Raw genomic sequence first — 26,521 nt, forward strand, 5'->3', positions numbered from 1 at the left:
CTCACTACTTCTGGTTTACTTTTAGGACTTTGTCTTCTGCCTGCCTCCAGTACATGGACAGTGTTTATTTGACTGCGTGTCCATCTTATCCCAATGAGCCTCTCCACACCGGAGTGCTGCCAGTAACTGTCTCTGCCAAATTCTTTCCCCTGCCTGCGATTCTCACCCCACACTTTCCATTTTGCAGTGGCTACATCCATCTGATACAGCTATGCCTATCTTTTACGACTTGCCTTTGACCAGACATCCTGAGTCATCTTAACACAGTCCTTCAAACCCTACCTTCCAGATCCTAGTGAATGGACTGCTTCACTGCTCCATGCCCCAGAGGACCATGTGCTTCAAACAAGGCTCCATAGAGGGCTGGACTTAGCAAGGATTCCCCAGTCCATGTCCCCTGCTTTCAAGACTTGAACTCCAAGAGAGCCAGAGAGCTGTCTGCTCTGCTTTTTGTCTTCTGCTTGCCCAAGACAGTACTTTATGTAGGTGTTAGTTTCCTAAAAATATGTCTAACATGCTTGAATTGCTGATAGCTATTGATTAAAGCCTGGCTTCTAATATAAATAATGCATTTCTGATGAATCTCAAAAACACAATCAGGAAGCGAAAAATGCCATTAATTTGCAATTAATCAATATCCTGGCTAGTAATTGAGATAGTCAGTGGCAAACTCATTAAAATATAAGGTGCTAGTTCCAGTCCCATCCTGAGCTCCAGTAATTTTTAAACTTATAGTGAATTTTTATAACGTCTATAAAATGAATCACTGTTATCATAGTAATAGCTAATAGTGACACAGCATGTCCCATCTGCCAAACACCGGGTACCATTAATCCATTCATTTATAAAATGTGACGTTGGAGGGAGTGCATATTTTAAGACTACTACCTGGAATAGTGTTATTTGTTGGAGATTCATTTGTTTGTTCTCCACATTCTTCAGTGTATTAATTCTTCCATGAAACTGAAAGGCTCCCTATTCACATTATAGATGTGAAATGTTGTGCATTGACTTTGGAAGGTTGCAGTTCCTTTGTGAGCTTCCAGGTGGAAGGGTTGGGGCTGGAGAGATTTTTCGCTGTAGTGAAATTGTTTCCCTCTGAAATCTTCAGCTACTTGCCCCCTCTGTGGAGCTTTCTTCTCCCAGGTCAAGGGGACTCTTCCTTGAGAGTGGTTTGAGTAGGTTCTTCAAAAACTGTTCAACTGAGTAAAACTGAATAGAATAGTCGATGCATTTTGTCCTAAAATGTAACAACTGGCTTTGGGGAGGTGAAAATGAAATCTTACTTTTTATTAATTTATAAAGCACAGATATACATACAGAAATAATACAATATATCTGTGTTGTAACATGTTACAGGGATTCCTTGCTGGGGGAAAATGACTGAAAAAGGTTTTTTAGGGGGTGATAATGAATGAAATGGTTAAGAAACACTGAGTTAGTCATATACGGTATCAGACACATACTGTGTTAGTAGCCCCAGTAATTCTCAACGGTGGCAGTGGATTCACAGATGACTTTCTCTTTTTTAAAGGTATCGAAAGTGGACTGTGTCCCTATCACTTTGTTTATACTGGGGTGATGAAGTCTCATTTTGTCCAGGCCATCACAGTGTAGCTCTGACACCCGAAATCCTAGGAATCAACCCAGATATCTGGCCACTCCAGTCTAAGCTGGAGTTGACAACAGCTTGAGTGAAATGCCTGTGAGAGGATCACATCTTTGTGATATGCTGTGGGTCTTGGACCAGCTTTTCTTCGAATTAATTCTGAGTGTCCAGAATCACATCACACATCTTGGTCATAAGCTGCATTAAAGTGCTATCCCTCATTGTTTTCTAAAAGAAAACATTGCTTTCTTATGTGAATGCACAAGGAAGTTGCACCTGAATTGTGTACAAATAAAGCAGATGTACCGTGGGGTTTTGAATCCCTTGCCAGGTTTTTGTCTCTCAGCCATCAGTAAATTAGGGCATATTCTTTGTTGATACTTGTAATGGGGACGTATATGGATTGCCCTATTAGCTGATGGCCTCTTCACATAACCAGAAGATGTGCTTGCTTGGTTTTGTTTTGTTAGTGTGATGATCTACAGCTAGGTGTAGTCTGACAACTTTATAGAAGTGTTCCAGTGCTTAACCTTGGAGCACTTCCTGGATCCACCGTTGACCAATGCCACAACAAATGGCCACAAACTTAGCATCTTAAAACAGCACTGATTTCCATCTCATGGTTCTGTGGGTCAGAATTCCAGGCATGGCATAGTTAGGTTTTCTGTGTCAAGTGTCACAAGGCTGAAATCATGATGTCATCCAGACTGGGATCCTGCCAGAGGCTCTGGGAAGAATCTGTTTCGAGGCTCATTCAGGTCCTTGGCATATCCCAGTTCCTGACTGTGAGGACTGAGGCCCTGTCTTCCTGCTGCTGTCAGTGGGGGCTACACCTTGTCTCCCACAAGCCTCCATCTGGCCCTCACAGGGAGTGCAGCACCTCAGAACTAGCCATGGAGGCAGAGCCATTCCAAAACCTGTGCTCTCCTCTCTGCAGTCTCTCTCCTGGTGCAGCTGCAGAAAGGTCTCTGCTTCTAGAGGCAGATTTGATTAGATTAGACCCACCCAGATAATCCAGGGTACTCTCATCTTCTAATCTTGATGATGTCTGCAAAGCCCTGTTGAGCCTTCAGCGGCTACATGTAGGGTCCTGGGAGTTGAGGTGTGGGCATATTCAGGGGCTGTGCTACCTCCCACAGAGCCTGTTCATATCTCCAGTTTCCTCAGTGATGCCTAAGAATGTTAGGTTCATTAAAATTATTTTTGCTATAACAAGAAAACTTCTCCCAGCTACTATCCCTGGGGTTTTCCTCCCTCACATCCTTTATTTCTTCTAGAATGTTCTCTAGGGGTTCCTGTCTCTTGATTCGTCCAGAGCCTGACTGCAGGCCATCTGCTTCCTGATGCTAAGCTGCTTTCCCCAGCCATTGAGGTGTCTTGTATATGAGAAGGAAGGTGGCAGCCTTCAGATGAGGACTCAGCTGACAAGGAGAATCAGTTGGTGAATGTTAATTAGAGCTCACTTAGTGCCCCCCCTTTTAAGAGAGGGAGAATCTGAGTCAGAAGCTGACATAATTTAATCTGTAAAGAGGCAAACCAGTGGGCACTTGAAGCATTCTCTTCCCACCTATTGTCAGCTTAGAGGATAAAAGCTAATGTCATGCAGTATTTAATATTTATTGTTTTTTCTTTCTATTAAAAAAGTGTGGTATATTATTGTTGCTGCTGTATTGTTTGAAAGTAAATCATACTTCCCTGGTTTATTTTTCCTGTAGCTGTATAGTTACAGCTGTATAGTTAGGAAATTGGAGGACCACTGGAAACTTCAGTGCTGGAGAGTATTGTGTGTTTGTGGTTCTTACATCACCTTCTTTTTCTTTCTTTTTTTTTTTTTGAGATGGGGTCTCGCTCTGTTGCACAGGCTGAAGGTCAGTGGTACAAATTCGGCTCACCAGAGCCTTCACCTCCCAGGTTCAAGTAATTCTCATGCCATAGCCTCCCAAATAGATGGGATTACAGATGTGTGCTACCACGCCCAGCTAATTTTTGTTTGTTTGTTTTTTGTATTTAAGTAGAGATGGGGTTTCATGCACGTTGGCCAAGATGGTCTCAAACTCCTGGCCACATGTGTTCCACCCACCTCAGCCTGTCAAAGTTTTGGGATTATAAACATGAGCCACCACACCCAACCCAACTTCATCTTCATGAGCTTGTGCGGGTCAGTCCACAAGCAGCAGGAAATCCAGAGCTTGGTACTTGGATTATATATAGAAAAACACAGGTTGGGGGTCAGCATGGAACCTTTTTTAACAAATAGCCCCACAAGCAAACCAAGGGACAGCCTTGGAAACTCAGGTTTATGGCTGATACTCCTTGAGACCTTTCTCAGCCTTAGTGGACCCTAGTTCTCTTCCCGACGGTGTTGTACCCTCCCGCAGGGCCTGATTCCTTCTCCACAGTGTGCTATGGTCCACACCATAATGGTTCTACCTCCCACTGCCCTCAGGCCAGGCCTCACATCAAGCACATTCTAGCTTTTCTCTAGCCTCATGGGCCAGGTTGATCTTCTAGCCCAGGCTCCATCAGAATCTCAGGTTATAGAAAGGAAAGAAAGATACCTCCCATCTGTTTTCAGGATTGAAAAGATGCTGACATCCCTCTCTATCTAAAGGAAAGAAGAGACACATGGGCTGCGCCCTGGGTTGCCCTCACAGGTGTCCCAGGGGCCATCTTGTCATGAATGCTCAGCAGAGCCCATTGCCAAGGAATCTAGGTAGGGGGCTCTCACAGAGCAGGTCCCTTAGTTCTGAATTAAGGAGTAGCCTCAATGACATGTAAGGAACCATTCATGCAAGAGGATAGGCATTTAAGGTTAAATCTGCCTCCTCTGTCATTATTTACAGGTAAGATTCAAAATAGTTCAAGAAAACAAGGCAGATGAGTTGCATTTATATTGACATGAGTCATGCCACCTTTGGATACTTTTTGTGAAGACTTACCCAGAATAGATTCCTTGGAGTGCTGCTTTGCGGGACCTTCATTTATTTGCTCTAAAGGTAGGTGTCCATGCCTGAGAGGCCTCAGTGAAGTTTCAACTACAGAGTTGTCCTTGGAAGCACTTCTGGAAACATTTCTGTGTCCATTGTACAAGGCAGGTTCCGAGTCCCTCATTTAATGGGAGGAATCTCATTTTTCTGGAAGATTTCTCTGGACTGCTGTGTCAAGGAATATTCTGGAAACCCCTTACCCCATGAACATTCTACTGGAAGACGATATAGAATTGAACGTTAATATAGGCATGGGAGACAACAACATAACATGTGAAAACAACATAAGCCTCATCTGGGACTGCAACACATCTTTGTTTTGGAAACACTGACTTTGCAACCACATCTATAGACACCGGCTTTTATTTCAGGAGTCAGCAGTTAATACATTTGCAGGAAGGAGAATTGAGGGCATCCCTGTGAAAACCAGAAAATAAATCCATCCTGAAGGTTATTGGCTTTGTAGACCTCTCATCTCCTGTTAAGTAGGTTGCTGGGCTGTGTACAACGGTGTCAGGATGGAAAGGACCAAGGAGAGGGCTGAAGAGAGGCCTCTGCATTGCCAGCTGCCATGTACTCACCACCCAGACAGCTCATTAGCTCATTCACCAGCTCATTTAATCATGAAGTGTTTTAATCCCCTCCAGGTCCAATGAATTCCTTAGGCGTTTTTCTCTTTATCAGTTCCCATTATAAATGGCAGCTTCTTCTACATGGTACATATGGAGACGACGTGGAAAAATTACTCACACAGGCCAGCAAAGTCATTCTCTTTGTGCTGTGATAATCCTGTTTGGTGAAGCCTCCTCTGTAGCTTCTCTCAAAGGCAGGCAAAACATCGCTATGCTTTTGCTGTCCTAACAGTGTGTGGAGTCATGTTATACAGCAAGCATACCACAAGCAGGTCTCATCTAAGGCACCTAAATTGTGGTTTTTCCATAATGAAAGTAATGTTGAAAATAAACACAACTTGCTGCTCTATAGGTTGGAGCATTTTAATCCTGTACAGGGCTAATCTTCCCTAGTCTGTCTGAAGTCATAGTGTCCCTCTATACACACAAAATTGATAGGGGCCTCCTGTCACACCTGCAGATCATGAGTCTCATGCAGAAGGCTATGGAAAATGAATTAACACATTTTATTCAGTGGAGGTGGAAAAAGAAAATGATTTCTAGTGACCATGTAGAAACTTGAGGTTTGTTTTTGACTCTTAAGACAGTCAGCACCTTTCAGGACCTTGCTGGATTTTCATTGCTTTCTGACAGATGGTCAGATGGTGGACATGGTATCTGTATCATTAAAAGAGGAAATCAGGAAGGTTTTTTGAGCGGTCTTGAAGTCTTTTACTCACCACTTAATTTACGTGCATACACTTTGGTATGCATGCTAAGAGTGCCCGTCGTATACTTTTTATGAATAAAATGACACAGAGAATTTGTTAGGAAGCGTTCCTGCCCACCCCCCAGTGAAGTCGTTAAATCCTAAACTTTTTTAAAGGCTTTTCTCTACAGGTGAGAGAATCAATTTAGGGGTACAGTTCATTCATTTACCTGTCTTGTAACTCTAGAGGATTTTGTTTAAACATGTTTATATCAGATTTTCACAGCACTGTTGAGTCAGTAAAACAGAAGAACTGCCTGTGTACAGGAGATACCCCCTCATCAGCACTATTACTTAAGGCAATGCAGCACAGCATCTAGCTTACTTGTAGGTAGGTGAATGCAGCAGGTGGATGATTGGATGAAGGAAAGGAGAGCAGGAGGAAGGCAGGGATGGATGGATGGGATAGATAGATAGATAGACATAGGGATGGATGGACAGATGGATGAATTGATGAATAATATAAACAAAAGTACTAATTAACAATAAAATACATACCATAGTAGTCATTTTTACATTACTTAAAGTTTCATGTTTAAACAAACATCAAATAGTGTTTACATGTGCAGCATGACAACATTGTGCTACTTGTTTACAGATCATTGACAAGAACATGAAGACATATATAACTTGAATCTTAGATGATTATATTGTCATTCTATATATAGTTTATTATTACTAATAATAGACTAATAGACTTCATAATAGTCTGTTAATAGATTATATATTGACTATATATAGAATAATAAGTCTGTAGGAGTTTGCTAGGACAATATATAGACTTCTATATATATTATACATAGAATAGTGTCTATATATAGTCTATATATAAAATATATTTCCTTTGTTGAGAATATATGTATTAGTTTACATAATATATATTATTTGTATATCTACTTAAGACATACATATATCTTCCTGCTTTGCCAATGAAATGTGAAAAAGTTCTTTTAGGATAAGCTCAGAAAGATATTAGAAGACCTGCACGTATGGTTGGTTCTGCAGCAAAGGTTTACTTATTCAGTTGTTAGCAGGCAGCACTTGAGCCAATTTCTGCTGGTGGCAGTGTTCAGTATTAGCTCGTCACCACAGTTTTATCCCGGTGCAGCAGACTCTGCTGGGATATCTGCTGGTAACTGGGCATAGGGAAGCAGGGCTCTGATGGGAGAATGAGCTGAAGCAAACTGCCAGGAATGGTTCTGGCATGAGATGCTCTGCAAGCTAAACATAGTGTGTCATACACATGCATGGTTTGGGTATTGTGGATACTTGAGGGAATGCAATGAGAGGTTTCCAGGAAACCAATAAAAATAAGAAGTCGAACTCCAGCAGGGGGGCATTGGCAGGATAATTAAGTTTCCAGAGGAAATATTTCTTCCTAAGGGAAGATTTAGGTATCAAAATCCCAGTCATTGTAGATAGCATTATGGGACAGAGTCCAATCCTAGAGGAGAGAGAATCCCCGGTTTCCCTGTTAGACACACCAGGGTTCCCCAGCCTTGATACTACTGAGATTTAAGAATATTATTCTTTCCTGTGGGACATCATCCATGTACCATCAGCACTATGGACATTTAACAAGATCATTCTTTGCTATGGGAGGGGGTCTATATAACGTGGGATATGCAGTATTGTCCCTGTTCTCTTCCCACTAGATGCCAGTTGCATCCGCTCTCAATGGTGGAAACCAACAATGTCTCTGGATATTACCAAATGTTCACAGGTAGTGAGAGGGTGGGAATCACCCTGGATGGCGACCCACAGAGCGAGATCATTGGCATGGGAGGCACACAGAATCGCAGCACCATGGACGACAACAAGGAAGGTGTGCTGGGTGGATGCTGGGGGCCACTTCCCAAACTGCAAAGGTGATGCTGGATATCTGGCACTCTGTCAGAAGGATCTGTAGGGCACGATTCTGTGGGGAAGAATTGAGTGATCCATCAGTGGCATCTGGCCAAAGCAGACGAGTAGGGAATAGTGGCATTTCTGCCATGTCTTTGTCATTGCAGGCCCAAGGAACAGGAGGGAAGGGAACAGTGTGACTTGATGTGCCTCTGATAATGGGTCTACTTTGCAACAGGAATCAGCACCATTCGCTGTAGACAAGGAGCACTGAGTCTGCAGCTTTTCTTCCCATCATTATCAGGCCGTGATTGTTGCAAGGACAGTGAAGCCTTGGGCAGGCTGCTGAGGTCTTTGGAAGATCCAGATGGAAAGAAACAATACACATTGATAGCTCTGAGAGGTTATGCAATTTGGAAGTCCTCCCCTAGCTTAATATAATACGCAGTGTCTGTTCTCTAAAAACCGAAAGGCTTATGGGGGAGACCAACACGCTAATTTAGGGCTTCAGCAGAAATTTCTGTTAAGTTAGGTGTGCCTACCTTACCTTTCACGTTTTCCTAAATGATATGTTCCTTACCCTGCAGATTGATATCCGATGATGCAAAACGATTAAACAGAAGCCTCTCTTTGCTGACCTAAGAAATCTGAAGTTTTTACAATGAAAAGTGCTAAGTACATGTTCAAAGGTGACATAGTATCACTTTATGCCTAATGGTCTTTTCTGTGGTGAATTTAAGTGCTATGTACTGGAGAATTAGCACAAATTACCTTTTTAATAAGGGGAAAGCTGAAGTGACAAGCTTGTCTCCCCTAGGCTTAACAAATACAGTTCTCTCTTAGAATACGGGACTTTAAAGTTGCAGAAGTTCTGAGAGCTTGAGTGTCATTCAAACTGCAAGGTACCCTGTTCATCAAATAATTCAGATTCAGAAAAGTCAAGCACAGATATATGCAGTGATGTGTGCAAGGATTCACAACTGGGAGTTTTTTCTACATCTCCACAATGATAACCCTTTGCTGCCTTCCTTGATCACTTTTCTAATCTGAATTTCGTTCAGCATCATGGCAGGACCTTGGAGTATCTTTGTAATTGCTGAAGGGTGCACCAAATATGTATAGAGAAACCATGCTTAGAAAAGACTTTAAGACGGAAGTAGAATTTTGGGAAATAGAAATTCCAGTGAATGGTGTTAATTTATATGGCAGACAGAGAAGAGTAACTTCTATCAAGGTGAACAGACCAGTAAGCAAATCCTGAGAGAAGAGGATGTGCTCTGACAGGCTGGCCACAGCTCTTAGTTTTTAAAAAAGTAGGAGGAACACCTACAACAGTTCTCTGAGTAGTGGGGAACACCGTCTTCCTCCTTCCAGAAGACTGAAGAAACCCTCCTAGGTAATTACACCCGAGAACACAAACTGGAATCACACTGTTTTGTAAGGGAACCCTTCCTGCCTGGGCAGATTCACTCCTCTTCAGTTCCATCACCTCTGAGGTGTTGCTCAGATTCAGGTGATACTCTGCTAGTAAAAGAATACTTTGCATCCATGTGGGTCCTGGCAGAATGTGATACTGTAATCTATTTAATCATGCACAGACACTCAGCCAAAGAAGGCTAGGTTATGTCACAGAAGTAAGAACATTTGAAGACCAAATAGTGTTAGCCACAATACTGTCAAATTAAAATAGAGGGAAACACAAAAATAAAAAGCAACATGGTCATCTCAACAGATGTAGAAAAAGCCGTTTTTAAAAACCCAATCTGCAGCCCTGATTAAAATCCTACAGCCACTAGGAATAGAAGGGAACTCCTTCAATGAACCTGATAAAGGCCATCTACTAAAAATCTAAAATTCTAGTTAATAGTAAAACCTGGATACTTTTCTTTAAATTTAGGAACAAAATAAAAATACCCACTCTCCGCATTCTATTCAACATTTTCGTAGAGATCAGAACTAGTGCAGTAAGAAAATAAAAATAGAAGACACTCAGATTAGAAAGGAGGTGGTAAAGCCATCTTTATGCATAGACAGCATAATCAAAAATCCAGTTTGAATATCCAAAAAAGCTACTAGAACTATTATAAATTGAGTTGAGCAAAGTGACAGGACACAAGTTCAATATACAGAAAATCATGTACTGTTTTTATGTACTAGCTGAACAATCAAAATTTAAAGTAATTAATACCATTTTCAATAGCATCAGAAATAGGAAATATTCTGGAATAAATTTGAAAGATATATATAAGACCTGTACCCTGAGAACTACAAAAAAATCTTGAGAGAAATAAAAGGAGATGTAAGTAAATGAGGAGATATAAGTTGGTCATTCGTTGGAAGACATAATAATGTTAAGATGTTAAACTTGAAAAAAAAAGAACAACGTTGGAAGACTAATGCGATTTGATTTCAAGCTGTGTTAGAAAGCTGCAGTAATCGAGAGTGGGGTATTGGCATAAAGACAGACAAGTTAGATTAGTATAACAGCATAGACTCACATATGCACAACTGATTTTGGCAAAAGCACAAAGCAATTCAGTGAAAAAAGGGTAGTATTTTCAACAAATGGTGCTGGAACAACTGGATATTCATATGCAAAAAAATGAACTTCATGCTTACAAGTAATACACACAAACATACATGCATCGTAATGTTACTGAAGATAGATCATAGACCTATATATAAAACCTAAAACTACGAGACTTTGAGAGGCAAACCAAGGGCAAAATTTTGAGACCTAAAAATATGATATCACGTACATATCCATTCTGGGTCAGTGTCTGCTGATGAGTTTTTCCTGCTGCTTTGCATGCCTGGACATTTTTGATTGGATGCCAAACACTGTGAATCTTCTTTTTAGTATGCCAGATATTTTTATATTCCTGCAAATATATTTGAGTGATTGCTCACTTTGGGTTAAGTTACTTGGAGACAATTGGCACGTTGGAGCCTTGTTACTGCGAATCATTAGGGAGATTCAGAGCAGGACTCAGCCTGGAGCTAAATATTCCCCACTATTCACACAAGACTTTCTGAGTAGTGTAGCCAAATGGCTTATGAATTACAAGGTTTTTTTCAATCTGGCTGGTGAAAACAGGCACTTTTCCAGCCCTGTGTGAGCACCACGCACTATTTTCTCTATTTCAGATGGTTCTTTCCCCAGTGGTTTGTGTGCCCTACAACCTACAAGGCAGTCACCTGTGTCAAACATGGTGCTTACCTTGTTAGTTTCCTGGATCTCAGAGAGCAATGTCCTTCATGCCCTATTTCTAGAGTCATGAAACCGTCTTTCATATGTTTTGTTTGTTTTTCTGGTTGTTACTGGTAGGAGAGTTAAGCCAGTCTATGTTATTCCTTCTTGTCCAGAAGAGAAATTCCTCCCTTACTCATAGGTAATATTCCAGAAACAATGGCACACTCTAAATACCCTCATTTCAGAGAGAAAGCAATGGAGGCCCAGGGCATTGCAGTAATTCTTCAAATGAGCAGTTCCTGGCAGTGTCAAATTTTGAACCCAGGGGTTCTGGCAGTGGAGGCCAGAATCATACCATATGCTCCATCATGATTCTCATGTCCTAATACTCTTTGGTCTTGACTGCTCCCATTGTCTTATTGACTGGACCTGTGGATCACTTTGTGATTAAGAATAGGACCAACCTCTACAGAGAAAACTTGAGGATACATTTAGTCCATCTTGTAGCTACCATGGGAAATCTTACCCTTGTTGTACTCCTAGTTTCAATTTAACCTTTAAATCAAGTATTTGTCATTTCTAGAGCTCCATTTTCCCAGCTCTGTTTCATGAATCCAGAGCCTGAGAAACAGGACGTACTTCATGCAATATTGTTAAGTGCAGACATCTCAAACACATACAGAAGGGTTCTGAGATCATCATGTACTTCATCACCTTTGCCAGCAGGACTTCTCTTGGCATGGATAAAACAGCTGTGGACTTTGGACCATGCCCTTCCTTCAGTATGGATTCTTAAACTAGGAGACAGAATTCCTTCTTTAATCTCAGTGCCCGCAGAAGGAAGGTAAAGGAAAGTACCTACATGGCCGAGATGTTGCTCACAGTCCAGTTTATTAGTGATGAGGATGAAGTGGTTTGAATGATCCAATAAAGCCCAGGAGGCTGACAATGGGGAGGGATAAAATGATTTTGTGGGTGGATGAGAAAACCACCTGGGCAAAGAATAATTTGGTTTCTAATGCTGTAATTAATTTTGCATAAAATCAGCCATATTATGTTATCCTGAAAATTAGTAGCCTATCGTTCCCTTGCTTTTATGAGGTTGCAACAAGTCTCAGAAAGTGAGGTAGGATTACAGGCATTTTGAGAATGCAACATTCCAGTGAATGTCCTCAAAAATCATACCCAGCTGTTTGCTGGTTCCATTGTCAAAATGAATATGCTCATCTGCATTTACAATTACAGTTTTGACACACTTGTATGGATGTGTCATGCTCATATTGATAATAATCACTAGGACATGGATTAATGATAAACCTGAGAGCACACCCACAAAAGTTTGCATGTGCATAGGTTTGAGCAAATTTGCAGCAACAAACTTTGGCCATTGACACTTTAAAGTGTCACAGTTTAACCAATAGTTCATGATAATTCTACAGAACACATCTTCTCTGGCAGTGTTGAGTAATTGGGATGGCAATGTGATAGAAACTAAGGGAGCTGCATTAAAGGCATTCGTGTGGCGAACACTATACCCATTTTGGTTTCTGTGAGTCTCTAGTCTATAACAGAAGATGTTTCTTTCAGTTATTTCCAGGTTGCAAAGGAATTAGATACCAGTTGAGGTAGCCCATTGGGATGATTTTTCTTCCCTATCAGTTTGTTCCAAAGCAAAAACAACTTTCTCATATACTTGCCATTTCAGTAAAAAAGAAACATTTTTTTTTTTATATATAATAAAAGAACAGGATTATGATTTGCAGCTAGAAAAGCTAAAATACAGGCCATGCGGATGCAAAAGACTCTGAGAGCTTCGTCAGGCACTCCTTTCTCCTCAAGACCTCTCTACACTTGCTGAAGGTCAGGAGAGGAACCAGAAAACCCCTGCCCTGTTGATTCTAGCAGGCATGCACGTGAATTGGCTGTGCCATTCTCAAAACCCTCAGGCTGCCTCTCACTATGGCACCAGGGCACATCTTGGTGGGCCATCCAAGGTGGTGATACAATCCCATGTTCAATTCCTAATACACAGGTGGCATGAGCTAGCCAACTCTTGGATAGGTTCAGACACTGGTATCACCCAAACACTTTGCTACATTGACTGGCATCTTGAATGGATAGTGCCAACCATGAGGCTGATATTAAACATTCAAATAGGAACAGCAGGTCCCTAATTGCATTTCGTTTTTTGTTATAGCATCTCCTTGATGCCACTTTGGATAGGGAACTGGACCCTCCCCGTGTGACGAAGAGCAGCTTTCCATGGAAATGACAAGGAAAATGAATATATCATCTTAAGGCTTCATAAAGATGGTGCTGTATGTGGTTATGTGTGTATTACAGACAAACTGTTAACATTTTAATTGGTCCTGCATCTCGCTTCCTGGGTGCTGAAGACATGAGAAGTCTTCACGTTTTGGCATCAGTGATAATAATAAGTGTGAGCAGCCAAACTCTCTGCAGTGGAAGTCAGGGGAGCAATGTGAGGTGCTGAGGACAGCTCTGACTCATGGACTGATACTTGCAATTCAGGAAAGAAACAGTTGAAGGGTAAGTTCTTGCACAAGTAATTGCAGTTTTTACCATTGGAAGTAATGGCAGGGTCTGTTCCAAGATAGCCGAGTAGGAACAGCTCTATTCTGCAGCTCCCAGCATGATCGATGCAGAAGCAGGTGACTTCTGCATTTCCAACTGAGGTAGCTGGTTCATCTGATTGGGATTTGTTGGACAGTGGTTGCAGCCCATCGAGGGTGAACTGAAGCAGGACAGAGCATTGCCTCACCTGGGAAGTGCAAGGAGTGGGGGGATTTCCCTTTCATAGCCAAGGGAAGCCGTGACAGATGGTACCTAAAAAAATGGGACACTCCCTCCCAAATACTGCACTTTTCTAACGGTCTTAGCAAATGGCACACCAGGAGATTATATCCTACACCTGGCTCAGCAGGTCCCATGCCCACGGAGCTTTGCTCACTGCTAGTACAGCAGTCTCACATCAAACTATGAGGCAGCAGCCTGACTGGGGGAGGGGAGTCCACCATTGCTGAGGCTTAAGTAGTTAAACAAAGTGGGCAGGGAAGCTCGAACTGGGCAGAGCCCACCGCAGCTCAGAAAGGCCTGTTACCTCTGTAGATTCCACGTCTGGGAGCAGGGCATAGCTGAACAAAAGTCAGCAGAAACTTCTGCAGACTTAAACGTCCCTGTCTGTCAGATCTGAAGCAAGGATTCGTTCTCCCAACATGATATTCGAGCTCTGAGGACAGACAGACTGCCTCCTCAAGTGAGTCCCTGACACCACTGTAGCCTAACTGGGAGACACCTCCCAGTAGGGGCCGATTGACACCTCATATAGCCAGGTGCCCCTCTGAGATGAAGCTTCTAGAGGAAGGATCAGACAGCCATATTTGCTGTTCTGCAGTCTCTACTGGTGATACCCAGGCAAACAGTCTGGAGTTGACCTCTGGCAAACACCAACAGACATGCAGCTGAGAGACCTGTTAGAAGGAAAACTAAACAAACAGGAAAAGTGTCAACATAACAAAAAGTACATCTACACCACAACCCCATCTGTAGGTCACCAACATCAAAGACCAAAGGTAGATAAAACCACAAAGATGGGGAGAAACCAGAGCAGAAAAGCAGAAAATTCTAAAAACCACAGTGCCTGTTCTCCTCCAAAGGATTGCAGCTTCTCACCAGCAATGAAACAAACCAGGATGGAGAATGACTTGGACGAACTGACAGAAGTAGGCTTCAGAAGGTCGGTAATAACAAACTTCTCCAAGCTAAAGGAGGATGTTCGAACCCATTGCAAGGAAGCTACAAAGCTTGAAAAATTATTAGACAAATGGCTAACTAGAATAAACAGTGTAGAGAATACCTTATATGACCTGATGGAGCTGAAAACCATGGCACGAGAACTACGCAATGCATGCACAAGCTTCAATAGCCAATTTGATCAGGGGAATAAACGGTATCAGTGATTGAACCTCAAATCAATGAAATGCAATGAAAAGAGAAGTTTAGAGAAAAAACAATAAAAACAAATGAACAAAGCTGCCACAAAATATGGCACTATGTGAAAAGAACAAATCTATGTCGATTAGTATACCTGAAAGTGAAGGGGAGAATGGAGCCAAGTTGGAAAACACTCTTCAGTATATTATCCCCAGGAGAACTTCCCCAACCTAGCAAGTCTGGCCAACATTCAAATTCAGGAAATACAGAGAACATCACAACGGTATTCCTAGAGAAGAGCAATCTGAAGACACGTAATTGTCAGATTCATCGAGGTTGAAATGAAGGAAAAAATGTTAAGGGCAGCCAGAATGAAAGGTCGGGTTACCTACAAAGGGAAGCATATCAGACTAGCAGCGGATCTCTCAGCAGAAACTCTACAAGCCAGAAGAGCATGAGGGCCAAAATTCAACCTTCTTAAAGGAAAGAATTTTCAACCCAGACTTTCATTATGAGTGAAACTAAGCTTCATGATGGAGAAATAAAATTCTTTATAGACAAGCAATTGCTGATTTTGTTACCACCAGGCCTGCCTGACAAGAGCTCCTGGAGGAAGCAGTAAACATGGAAAGGAACAACTGGTACCAGCCACTGCAAAAACATGCCCAATTGTAAAGACCATTAATGCTAGGAAGAAACTGCATCAACTAATGGGCAAAATAAGGAGATAACATAATAATGAGAGGATCAAATTCATACATAACAAAATGTAAATGGGCTGAATGCCCCAATAAAAATACACAGACTGGAAACTTGGATAAAGAGTCAAGACCCATCAGTGTGCTGTATTCAGGAGACCCATAATGTCATGTGCAGAGACATACATAGACTCAAAGTAAAGGGATGGAGGAAGATCTACCAAACAGGGGTTGCAATCCTAGTCTCTGATAAAACAAACTTTAAACCAACAAATATCAGTAGAGACAAAGAAGGCTATTACATAATGGTAAAGGTATCAATTCAGCAAGAAGAGCTAACTATTCTAAATATATATGCACCCAATATAGGAGCACCCAGATTCATAAAGCAAGTCATTAGAGACCTACAAAGAGACTTTGACTCCCACACAATAATAATGGGAGATTTTAATATCCCACTGTCAATATTAGACAGATCAACGAGACAGAAAGTTGACAAGAATATCCAAGACTTGAACTCAGCTCTGAACCAAGCATACCTAATGAACATCTACAGTACTCTCCACCCCAGATCAACAGAATATACATTATTCTCAGCACCACATCACACTTATTCCAAAATTGACCACATAGTTGGAAGTAAAGCACTCCTTGGCAAATGTAAAAGAACAGAAATGATAAGAAACTATCTCTCAGACCACAGTACAATCAAATTAGAACTCAGGATTAAGAAACTCACTCAAAATCGCACAACTACATGGAAACTGATCAATCTGCTCCTGAATGACTACTGGGTAAATAACAAAATGAGGTCAGAAATAAGATTTTCTTTGAAACCAGTGAGAACAAAGAATGTACCAGAATCTCTTGGACACATTTGAAGCAGTATGTAGAGGGAACTTTGTAGCACCAAATGCCCACAAGAGAAAGCAGGAAAGATCTGATATAAACAACCTAACATTACAATTAAAAGAACTACAGAAACAAGAGCAAACACATTCAAAAGCTAGCAGAGGGCAAACAGTAAACCAAGATCAAAGCAGAACTGAAGGAGATAGAGACCAAATAAAAGAAAAAAAAAACCCTTCAAAAACAATCAGTGAATCCAGGAGCGGGTTTTTTGAAAAGATCAACAAAATTGATACACTGCTAGCAAGACTAACAAAGAAGAAAAGAGAGAAGAATCAAATAGACACAATAAAAATGATACAGGGGATATCACCACTGATCGCACAGAAATACATACTACCATCAGAGAATACTATAAACACCTCTATGGAAATAAACTAGAAAAGCTAGAAGAAATGGATACATTCCTGGATACATCAACCCTTACAAGACTAAACCAGGAAGAAGTTGAATCTCTGAATAGACCAATATCAGGTTCTGAAATTGAGGCAACAATTAGTAACCTACCAACCAAAAAAAGTCCAGGACCATACAGATTCACAGCTGAATTCTACCAGAGGTATAAAGAGGAGTTGGTACCATTCCTTCCGAAACAAGTCCAATCAATAGAAAAAGAGGGAATCTTCCCTAACTCATTTTATGAGGCTAGCATCATCCTCATACCAAAGTCTGGCAGAAACTCAACAAAAAAACCATTTTAGACCAATATCCCTGATGAGCATCGATGTGAAAATCCTCAGTAAAATACTGGCAAACCAAATTCAGCAGCACGTCAAAAAGCTTATCCACCGAGATCAAGTCGACTTCATCCCTGGATGCAAGCCTGGTTCAACATATTCAAATCTGTAAATATAATCTATCACATAGACACAACCAGTGCCCAAAACCGCATGATTATCTCAATGCATGCAGAAAAGGCCTTTGACAAAATTCAACAGCCCTTCATGCTAAAAACTCTCAGTAAACTAGGTACTGATGGAACATATCTCAAAATACTAAGAGCTATTTATGACAGACCCCACAGCCAATAACATACTGAATGCGCAAAATACTGGAAGCCTTCCCTTGAAAACCAGCACAAGACAGGGATGCCCTCTCACTACTCCTATTCAACATAGTATTGGAAGTTCTATCCAGGACAATCAGGCAAGAGAAAGAAAGTGTATTCGATTAGGAAAAGAGAAAGTCAAACTTTCCCTTTTTGCAGATGACATGATTATGTATTTAGAAAAGCCCATCATCTCAGCCTTAAATCTCCTTAAACTGATAACCAACTTCAGCAATGTCTCAGGATACAAAGTCAGTGTGCAAAAATCACAAGCATTCCTATACACCAATAACAGACAAACAGCCAAATCATGAGTGAACTCTCATTCGTAATTGCTGCAAAGAAACATAAAATACCTAGGAACCCAGCTTAGAAGGGATGTGAAGGACCTGTTCAGGAAGAACTACAAACCACTGCTCAACAAAATAAAAGAGGACACAAACAAATGGAAGAACATTCCGTGATCATGGTTAGGAAGAATCAATACTGTGAAAATGTCCATACTGCCCAAGGTAATTTATAGATTCAATGCCATCCCCATCAGGCTACCAATTGTAAAAAATGACTTTCAAGTTCATATGGAACCAAAATAGAGCCTGCTTGCCATGAGAATCCTAAGCAAAAAGAACAAAGCTGGAAACATCATGCTAGCTGATGTCAAGCTATAATGCAAGACTCCAGTAACCAAAACAGCATGATACTGGTACCAAAACAGATATATAGACCAGTGGAACAGATCAGAGGCCTCAGAAATAGCTCCACACATGTACAGCCATCTGATTTTTGAGAAACCTGACAAACACAAGAAATGGGGAAATGATTTCCTATATAACAAATGGCGCTGGGAAAACTGGCTAGCTATATGTAGAAAGCTGAAACTGGATCCCTCCCTACACCTTATACAGAAATTAATTCAAGATGGATTAAAGACTTAAATGTTTGATCTAAAACCATAACAGCCTTAGAAGAAAACCTAGGCAATACCATTCAGGACTTAGGCAAGGCTTAGTATTTCATGACAAAAACATCAAAAGCAAAGAGAACAAAAGCCAGAATTGGCAAATGGGATCTAATTAAACTAGCTTCTACACAACAGAAGAAATGACCATCATAGTGAACAGGCAACCTACAGAAGGGGAGAAAATTTTTGCAATCTACCTATCTGACAAAGAGCCAATATCCAGAATCTACAAAGAACTTAGAAAAAAAAAAAAAACCATTAAAAAGTGGACAAAGTATGTGAACAGACACTTCTCAAAAGAAGACATTTCTGCAGCAGACACAAGAAAAAAATGCTCGTCATTACTGGTCATCAGACAGATGCAAATCAAAACCACAATGAGGTACCACGTCATACCAGTTAGAATAGCTATCATTAAAGAGTCACCAAACAACAGAGAAATAGGAACAGTTTTACACTGTTGGTGGGAGTGTAAACTAGTTCACATTGTGAGAGACAGTGTGGCGATTCCTTAAGGATCTAGAACTAGAAATACTGTTTGATCCAGCGATTCCATTACTAGGTATATACCCACAGGATTATAAATCATGCTGCTATAAAGACACATGCACACATGTGCAAAGACTTGGAACCAACCGAAATGTCCCTCAAGTTTTGACTGGATTAAGCAACGGTGGCGCATGTACCCCATGGAATACTATGCAGCCACAAAAAAGGATGAGTTCATGTCCTTTGCAGGGATATGGATGTAGGTGGAAACCATCATTCTAAGTAAACTATCACAAGGAAGAAAACCAAACACCGCATGGTCTCATTCATAGGTGGTAATTGAACAATGAGAACACTTGGACACAGGCCCAGGCTCATCACACACTGGGGCCTGTCATGGGGTGGGGGGCTGAGGGAGGGATAGCATTAGGAGAAATACCTAATGTAAATGACGAGTTAATGAGTGCAGCACACCAGCGTGACACATGTATACCTATGTAACAAACTTGCCCATTGTGCACATGTACTCTAGAACTTAAAGTATAATAATAATAATAATAATAATAATAAAAACACTGTGTTGAACTAAAAAAGCCACACACACAAACCCACATGTTGCATGATTCTATTTTTGAAATGTTTGGAAAATACAAACTTCTAAAGACAACGGACAATAGTGATTTTCTGAGACTGGGAATGGGAACAAGGATTAACTGTAAGTTCTCGTAACACATCTTACTGGAGTGATGGAAATGTTCTAAAACTGGATTGTGTTGATAACCTCACAGATTGGTAAATTTACTAAAAATCATTAAATTAAAAAAAAAAAAAGTAATGGCAAAACTTCATTTACCTGTTCACCAACCTAAACAGTTGAGTGCAGACTTAGCAAGGTCACTGATGGGTAAGTTTTTCAAAAGGCTGATTATCTATGAGTTTCCTTTAAGGAAAGCCTTATTTTCTGACTCAGCATGGCAACATCCCATTCAAATGGAAACCATATCCTATATGCAGAGAAGCTCTAAAAAAAAAATTCCATTATTTCACCAGTGTCTCAAATAGACACACACTAGAACTGCCTAAGCTCATATTCCTCCAATTGGTCTCCTCACTATCTCCAGCACGTCAGATGTGTACAAACCCTCCTTCAACCTCATTTTTCCCAATCTCTGTTTCTCATTCTTCCTGCATCCTGCCTCCAATACTATTCCTTTTTTTCCCTAAGACAAATTTCTGAATATTTAAAAATATAAATTATCCCAGTCTTTCTGAAATTTTTCATGTTACATCTGAATTTATTATCCTTGCAGAGGCCAAGGGAAAACATTCCCTTTTTGCTCTGAAGTTTTGCTGAAAAATCAACTCATAAAAGGCAAAATTAATTGGAGAAAAGTAAAACAAACATACTAATGTGGACACAGGGAGCATCATAGTGTCATTGATAGGGTGATTACCCAACCCCATGCTCCCAGTGGAGTGCAGAAGCTTTCATACCATCTTGAGGTTGAATAAAGAATGGAGGCTTGCATCGTGGCAACATAGATTATGGGAGGAGGAGAAGAGGAGGCCAAGCTAGCAGAGGTGGTCTTATCATATAGATGAAACCTCCTTCGTAGCAGGCGTCAGAGAGAATAGATGGCGAATGTTTCTTTCAGACCTTTAAAGGTGTCAGACTCTCTGTCCCATCTTTCCTACAGTAGAACGAGGGAGGAGGGTCTCTGAGAAAGCCTGGCTGCATTCATGCAGAATTTATCCCCAGATGCAAATCATCCTATGCATGACAGCTTTGCAGGGCTCCTACTGTGTGCTGGCTCTCTGAACATCGGTCAGAAACTGTATCAAAGAAATATATTTAGAAGTAAAATAGTTTTATTTTCTTCATCCTGATAAACATAACAGCTGCCTCCTAAATTGACTAGGTTAATATTTTTCAGGAAAGGGGTCCCAATCTAGACCTCAAGAGAAGGTTCTTGGATCTTGCACAAGAAAGAATTCGGGGCAAGTCCACAGTGCAAAGTGAAAGCAAGTTTATTAAGAGAGTAAAGTGATGAAAGTACAGTGACACCATAGATAGAGTAAGGCATTCCAGAAAGTAAAAGGAGGAACATGCCCATTCCTAGGTACAGTGCTTGTTTATATAGAGAATTAAAAAGATCTTAGGGAGATGTGCTCTGCTACAAGGGTTTCTGATAAAGGATTAATTTTCTTAATTACTGTATTTTGCAAAAATTAATGTTACTATCTTTAAAACAAAATTAGGAATGCTTCTGTTCTCAAGGTATCGGGAAATCAGGACATTTCTGAGTCTCAGTCTGGTTAGTAAATATTATGAATCTATTTCCTTAACCATCCAGAGGCTAGGATACCTAATTTTCTGAGAATGCAGCCCAGTATGTCCCAGGCCCATTTTCCTAGCCCTCACTCAAGATGAGTCTCCCTGGTTTGAAGGCCTCTGACAGACACAACACCCTTCTTGGAAAGGGAGGGAGGATGGAAGGCCGTGGAGAAACAGCAAGTTAGCATTCATTAGCATTTTTGTGTTTATCAATAAATACAATTTCAAAGGAAAAGACTACATTCCCATTATGTCCCAAGGAAATCAACCACTTCACCATTGCAGAAGTGAAAAACACATGACCTGAACTCTAAACAATGAATTTTTGTTTTCTTTAGCTTTTTACAGCAGTTCATTTTCTGCAAAGTGCATTAAGATACCAAAAAATCATTCAACTTTTCAAATTTTTATTTCATTTAGACCTATTACCTACATTGTCTTGCTGGGATCCGCAGCTGCTCTACCAGTCACTCTGCTCAGCAGAATGAATACCTGTCATCTGAGTGTGCGATAATGAGTCTCCCAGCAAAGAACTGTCTCTATTCTTGTGGAGCCAAGGGGATCTCTGTAAAGAGAGAGCTATCAGGAATATGTGTCCAGGGCTAAAGAGATGAGGCTTTAGAAGAGAAATCCTTGTTAGTTTCCAAAGATAAAATCTGTGGAACTTGCTAATAATATGTAACACCTAAGTACCAGAAGCTCACAGCTTTTTTCTCCTATAATGACATCGAAACATGTCTCCAGAATGGCTCAGGGGTATCTGTTATCCCAATTTTCTCACAAAGAAAACCAAGATAAAAGGCTTAAAAGGTTTTGCCCAGAGGGACACAGGAGACATTAGAAGTAGGGTAAGAAGTAGAAGGTAATCACTCAATTTTTACTCTAATGGTGTTATATTGTACAACTCTCTGAAATAAATGCTTTGATGTGCATATTTATATACACAAATCATACACCCCTGCTTCTATTCTCTAACTGGTACAGTTCCTTGATGTAGTATTCATTTCAAAACAAATAATCTCAATGAAAATACCTTAAGGCTAGTGCAAATGCTAACCTTGATATAAGCACAGGTTCAGAAATCAGACAAAGCAATCAAGTCTTTTCTTTGGATGTTGTTTCCAGAAGGTAGGGGACTACTCACTTTCTTTTGAATTGTGTTAATTATTAAACCCTTAAAGGATCCAATAAATTACTCTAGAGGAGGTTAAAGTGAACATACTCAGATGAGGAAAGCCACAGATACAATCCAAGGTAGGAAAGCAATGTACAAATGCCACAAGGCACTTGCAAAGGTGCTGCCTGCTCCCACACATCCCTTCTTCAGGCATTCCCCTGTCTTCAAGCTGTTACAAAGTTCTCTGGTGATGGCATGAGCATGGTGATGTGCATGAGTAGATGGCTATGTTACTGGAGAAAGAATGGCAGTGGAGGTATGCTTTCATGAAAGAAGGAGGGAGGGAGGGAGAGACCAAAGGAGGGAGGAAGGAAGGGAAGAGAGAAGGAAGGAAATGACAGCTTACAGTACACTGTTGTGTATTTTCCCTTACCAGACACAGTGTACAAATGCTGTTTGTCATTCTGCATCCTCCATTACTATCTTAAATCACTAAACAAAATCTGGAATCAAATGGGCTGCTTCCTAACTGGTGCCCATTATTTCATGGAAAGTCTTCTTTCCATGCATTCTGTTGTTTTATAAGCAACAAAACTGGAGGGAATAAAGATAATGCAAGAGAACTAGACAGTTCATCTCACTGTGATTAGGACATCCTCAGTGTCTCCAGATGGCCTTATCTCTCACGCGTTCTTACAAACAAGGGAGAAATGTACTTGATTTCTCTACAATTACGTTAATTAATAATCATGGTAGCAACCAAATCCAAATGGCACATTTGCCCTGATTATTATCAACCCAAGATGTTTCTATTGAAGAGCCTTTAGAACCTGGTTGAAAGTAGTAACTGATAGTTGAATGACCAAGGCTTGGCACTGGTTTAGTTGAGGACATTGAATCAGATTCGACTCCAGGTTCTCTGTCAAATGGTGTTCACCCTCTTGTACTGTCCTGTGCTGTATTGAATAAAGGAAGGCATTGGAGTAAACAGCCATCATTCTGTGCTCATGGGGGGATGCCAGGAAGGCCGGGCTTGGCATTGAGGGGGCACTGGGCTTCAAGCTTCGTTGCACATTACATGAATCTGGGGAGATATCAAACATCCTGATGTCCGTATCTTACCCCATAGCATTACATCAGAATCTTAGTGGATGTGATTCAGCAGGGGTATCTTTTAAAGCCCCCCAGGCAGTTTTGGTGGATGGCCAAGTTCAAGAAACACTCTGGCAATGACTTTGCCCTTTTTTTTCTGTGGACATCTTTTGGTTGAAGATTTATGGACATTGAATCACATAAATCAGAAACTGTGTCTCCCATAAGAGGCTCTGGACATCTGCTGACAGACTGGCATGTCAAGTTTGAGACTTGTAAAGGGGCTGTTCATAACAATCTGCCCTTGGATTCAGAACTCTTGGTGGAGCATCCACAGTGGTGCAGCATCCACAGTGGTGCAGTGTCCGTAGTGAATGTGTAACATGGTGTGTGGCCAAGATGGTAGAGAGTCTTGGAAATCAAGCTCCGTGAAGAGTGGATGAAGACATAGAGTGTTGGGTTGTAGGGACAGAAGATTTGGGTGGAATGACTGCTCAGAACGTTGAAGTGATGCCTCATAAAACAGGGATGGATTGGCCTTCTCCTACACTAGATGTGAGCAATTTGAGGTGTTTTCTGATTGCTCTAAAAATACCAGTGCATCCTCAGATATTTCTTAAATGACTGTTCTAGGAAAGATTGCTGGGATGAATTGTGGCTATAACACTGTCTTGACTTGCATGAATGTTTACCTCCCCTTTTTGTAGTCACTGTGGGGTGGGGATAGCAAAGACAACATGCAATATTTTTTCAGCATCACAACCAAATAAATTTCAAAGCAAATGCAGCTCTCTCATGTCTAGTTCCACTCTAAAAGTAGGTAACATCACCATACCAATGATATTACTCACACACATTAAAAAACCAATGCATTATATCCTCACATTTGTCCATCTTAAAGGCCCTTGCCAGATTCATTCATATTCCTCATAACCTGTTTTATTCAGTCTTTCCATTCTTTCTGTATGGCCACAAAATTAGTCTTTTCTGAGCACTGTTAACACCACCTTCATTGTATCCCAGATTAACTGGTGGATGACACACGTTTTCTTCAAATTACCTTAGCTTTTCTTTTGAATCCGAAACCGTTTTTACGTGTTTTCTTCAATACCTTTGCTTTTCTTTTGAATCAGAAACCGTTTTTGCCATCATAAGTATCTACCTGCCCTTCACTGTTTCACTACTTTCTTAAAATCCTTAAAATTGTCTAATGTCTGTCATGACTTATGATCATAACCCTGTATTCCTTTGAATCACAGTAAGACTATATCAACTAAAGAAAGCTTTCTGGAAGGCAACTTCAGAGACAATTTGATGCCCAACATTTACATAACATTTTCATTTCTGTCTGTAGTAGATATTTGTTGACCATTCCAAGTTTTGTCTTTGATATTTCATTTTTAAAAGTGTTTATTTCATATGTGATAGAGATTACATCTCCCTTAATTAGATCAGACATGACTTTATAAAAATATTCATCTTATTATTTTTAAGTACTCCTATTTCAGTATCTACTTTTATCTCAACAATTCTATGAAACCACACATTAGGAAATATAGGTAGTTAAGTAATTTTTTTTTTCCTAACTGGTGTTTGACTACATTGTAAACCTTCCAACAAATATTCAAGTAGTGTTATTCCTTTTAAATTGTTTATACTTCCTGCTCCAAATGCTATTATCAACGTGTCATGTCCACAATGTCAGATTATTTGAACAAAAACCTTTGAACGCACGACTTCCTTAGGCAGAGTGTATTTCTTGATTGTCATCTTAAGGTATGGGTTTGGTTTATTTCATTTTAAAGCATGGGTTATGATGAAGAGAGAATACTATTCGAATGATGTCTACATTTATGTCCCCATTAGTTACTCTGGCACAGAATTTGCAAGAGACACCCTTAAAGTAAAGCAGTTAGGGAAGCATTTTCCTATGTCCAATGAAAAAAATCAGAGATTGAAAAATGTTTCTTTGAATGCCAGTGACTTGAACTCTACAGAAAGAATGTGCCCTACCGTAGCCACCCTGGTGTTGACCACAGAGGAGCAACACCTGTTGCTGGGCGTTTCCATGCTGTGCAACATTCATGCAAATACTAGTTGAACTAAGTTTAAGTTGTGCCAACACTAAGGCAATATCAACTAAGATAAGAAACACCTGATTTAGAGGTGATTCTGTGACCTTATGATTATATGGACAAGAGAATACATTACAAAAAATTTTTTTGAGTTAGCATCCTTTGAAACTTCATTATCCATCATAGAGCCCTTGTGTACCTATTAGACATTGGAATTTATATGGTTTTCTTGGGGTTTCTAAGAATAAGATTATCATTAATTAGTAATGAAAATCCCCAGAATCTTTTTACATCAGGCAGCAGCATGATGACCTTCATTATATAGAGGATAGAGATAAAGGACTAATCCTGAAGTCTGTCTGTGCCATCAGTTTTGGAGCTGGCTGCAGGACTTGGACTTCTGTTCCTGTTTTGGTGCCAAATGATTTGCCTGCAAAAGGAAAATGAGAAATGATTTAAGCTAAGCTCCTCCTACTTGCAGGTCTTATATGGCTGGATCTGGTGAAATTATCAGGGGAGAGGTGGCAAAGTGGCATCTTCAGGGATGCCTCATTGCTGAATATAACTGAGTAGACAAAGGGAGTTCACTGGGCCATATTGTCCCAACACACCACATGTGTTAATCACTGTGTGTATGTGTCATGCACTGTGTGTCAAACTGGTGTTATATTGCATCATTTAATATTGACTGTGACAACTGGGGGAAACCAACTCAAGTTCCCTATATAACTGGCATTCACAGGGTTTTTGAATAAACATAGAAATTGACCCATCTGGTCTTAAAACTTGAAACTTAACACTTGCCAGTCATCTGAGTTCCTTAGGAAAT

At 40.5% G+C, this 26,521-nt stretch overlaps 1 long non-coding RNA gene across 5 annotated transcripts in view; it reads left to right on the forward strand.

Annotated features, from left to right (window-relative positions):
- LOC116272363 overlaps positions 1–14,670 on the forward strand; it is a 99,202-nt gene extending 84,532 nt beyond the window's left edge. For 2 of the 5 annotated variants that reach the window (XR_004181075.1, XR_004181071.1), the window contains one exon: positions 4,453–14,670. This is a non-coding gene — a long non-coding RNA (uncharacterized LOC116272363). The remainder of the gene's footprint in view (positions 1–4,452) is intronic. The other 3 variants (XR_004181074.1, XR_004181072.1, XR_004181073.1) reach the window with 3 other exon arrangements.
- The last annotated feature ends 11,851 nt before the right edge of the window (positions 14,671–26,521 follow it).

This window comes from Papio anubis, chromosome Y (genome assembly GCF_008728515.1).
Source record: "Papio anubis isolate 15944 chromosome Y, Panubis1.0, whole genome shotgun sequence".
NCBI lineage: Eukaryota > Metazoa > Chordata > Mammalia > Primates > Cercopithecidae > Papio > Papio anubis.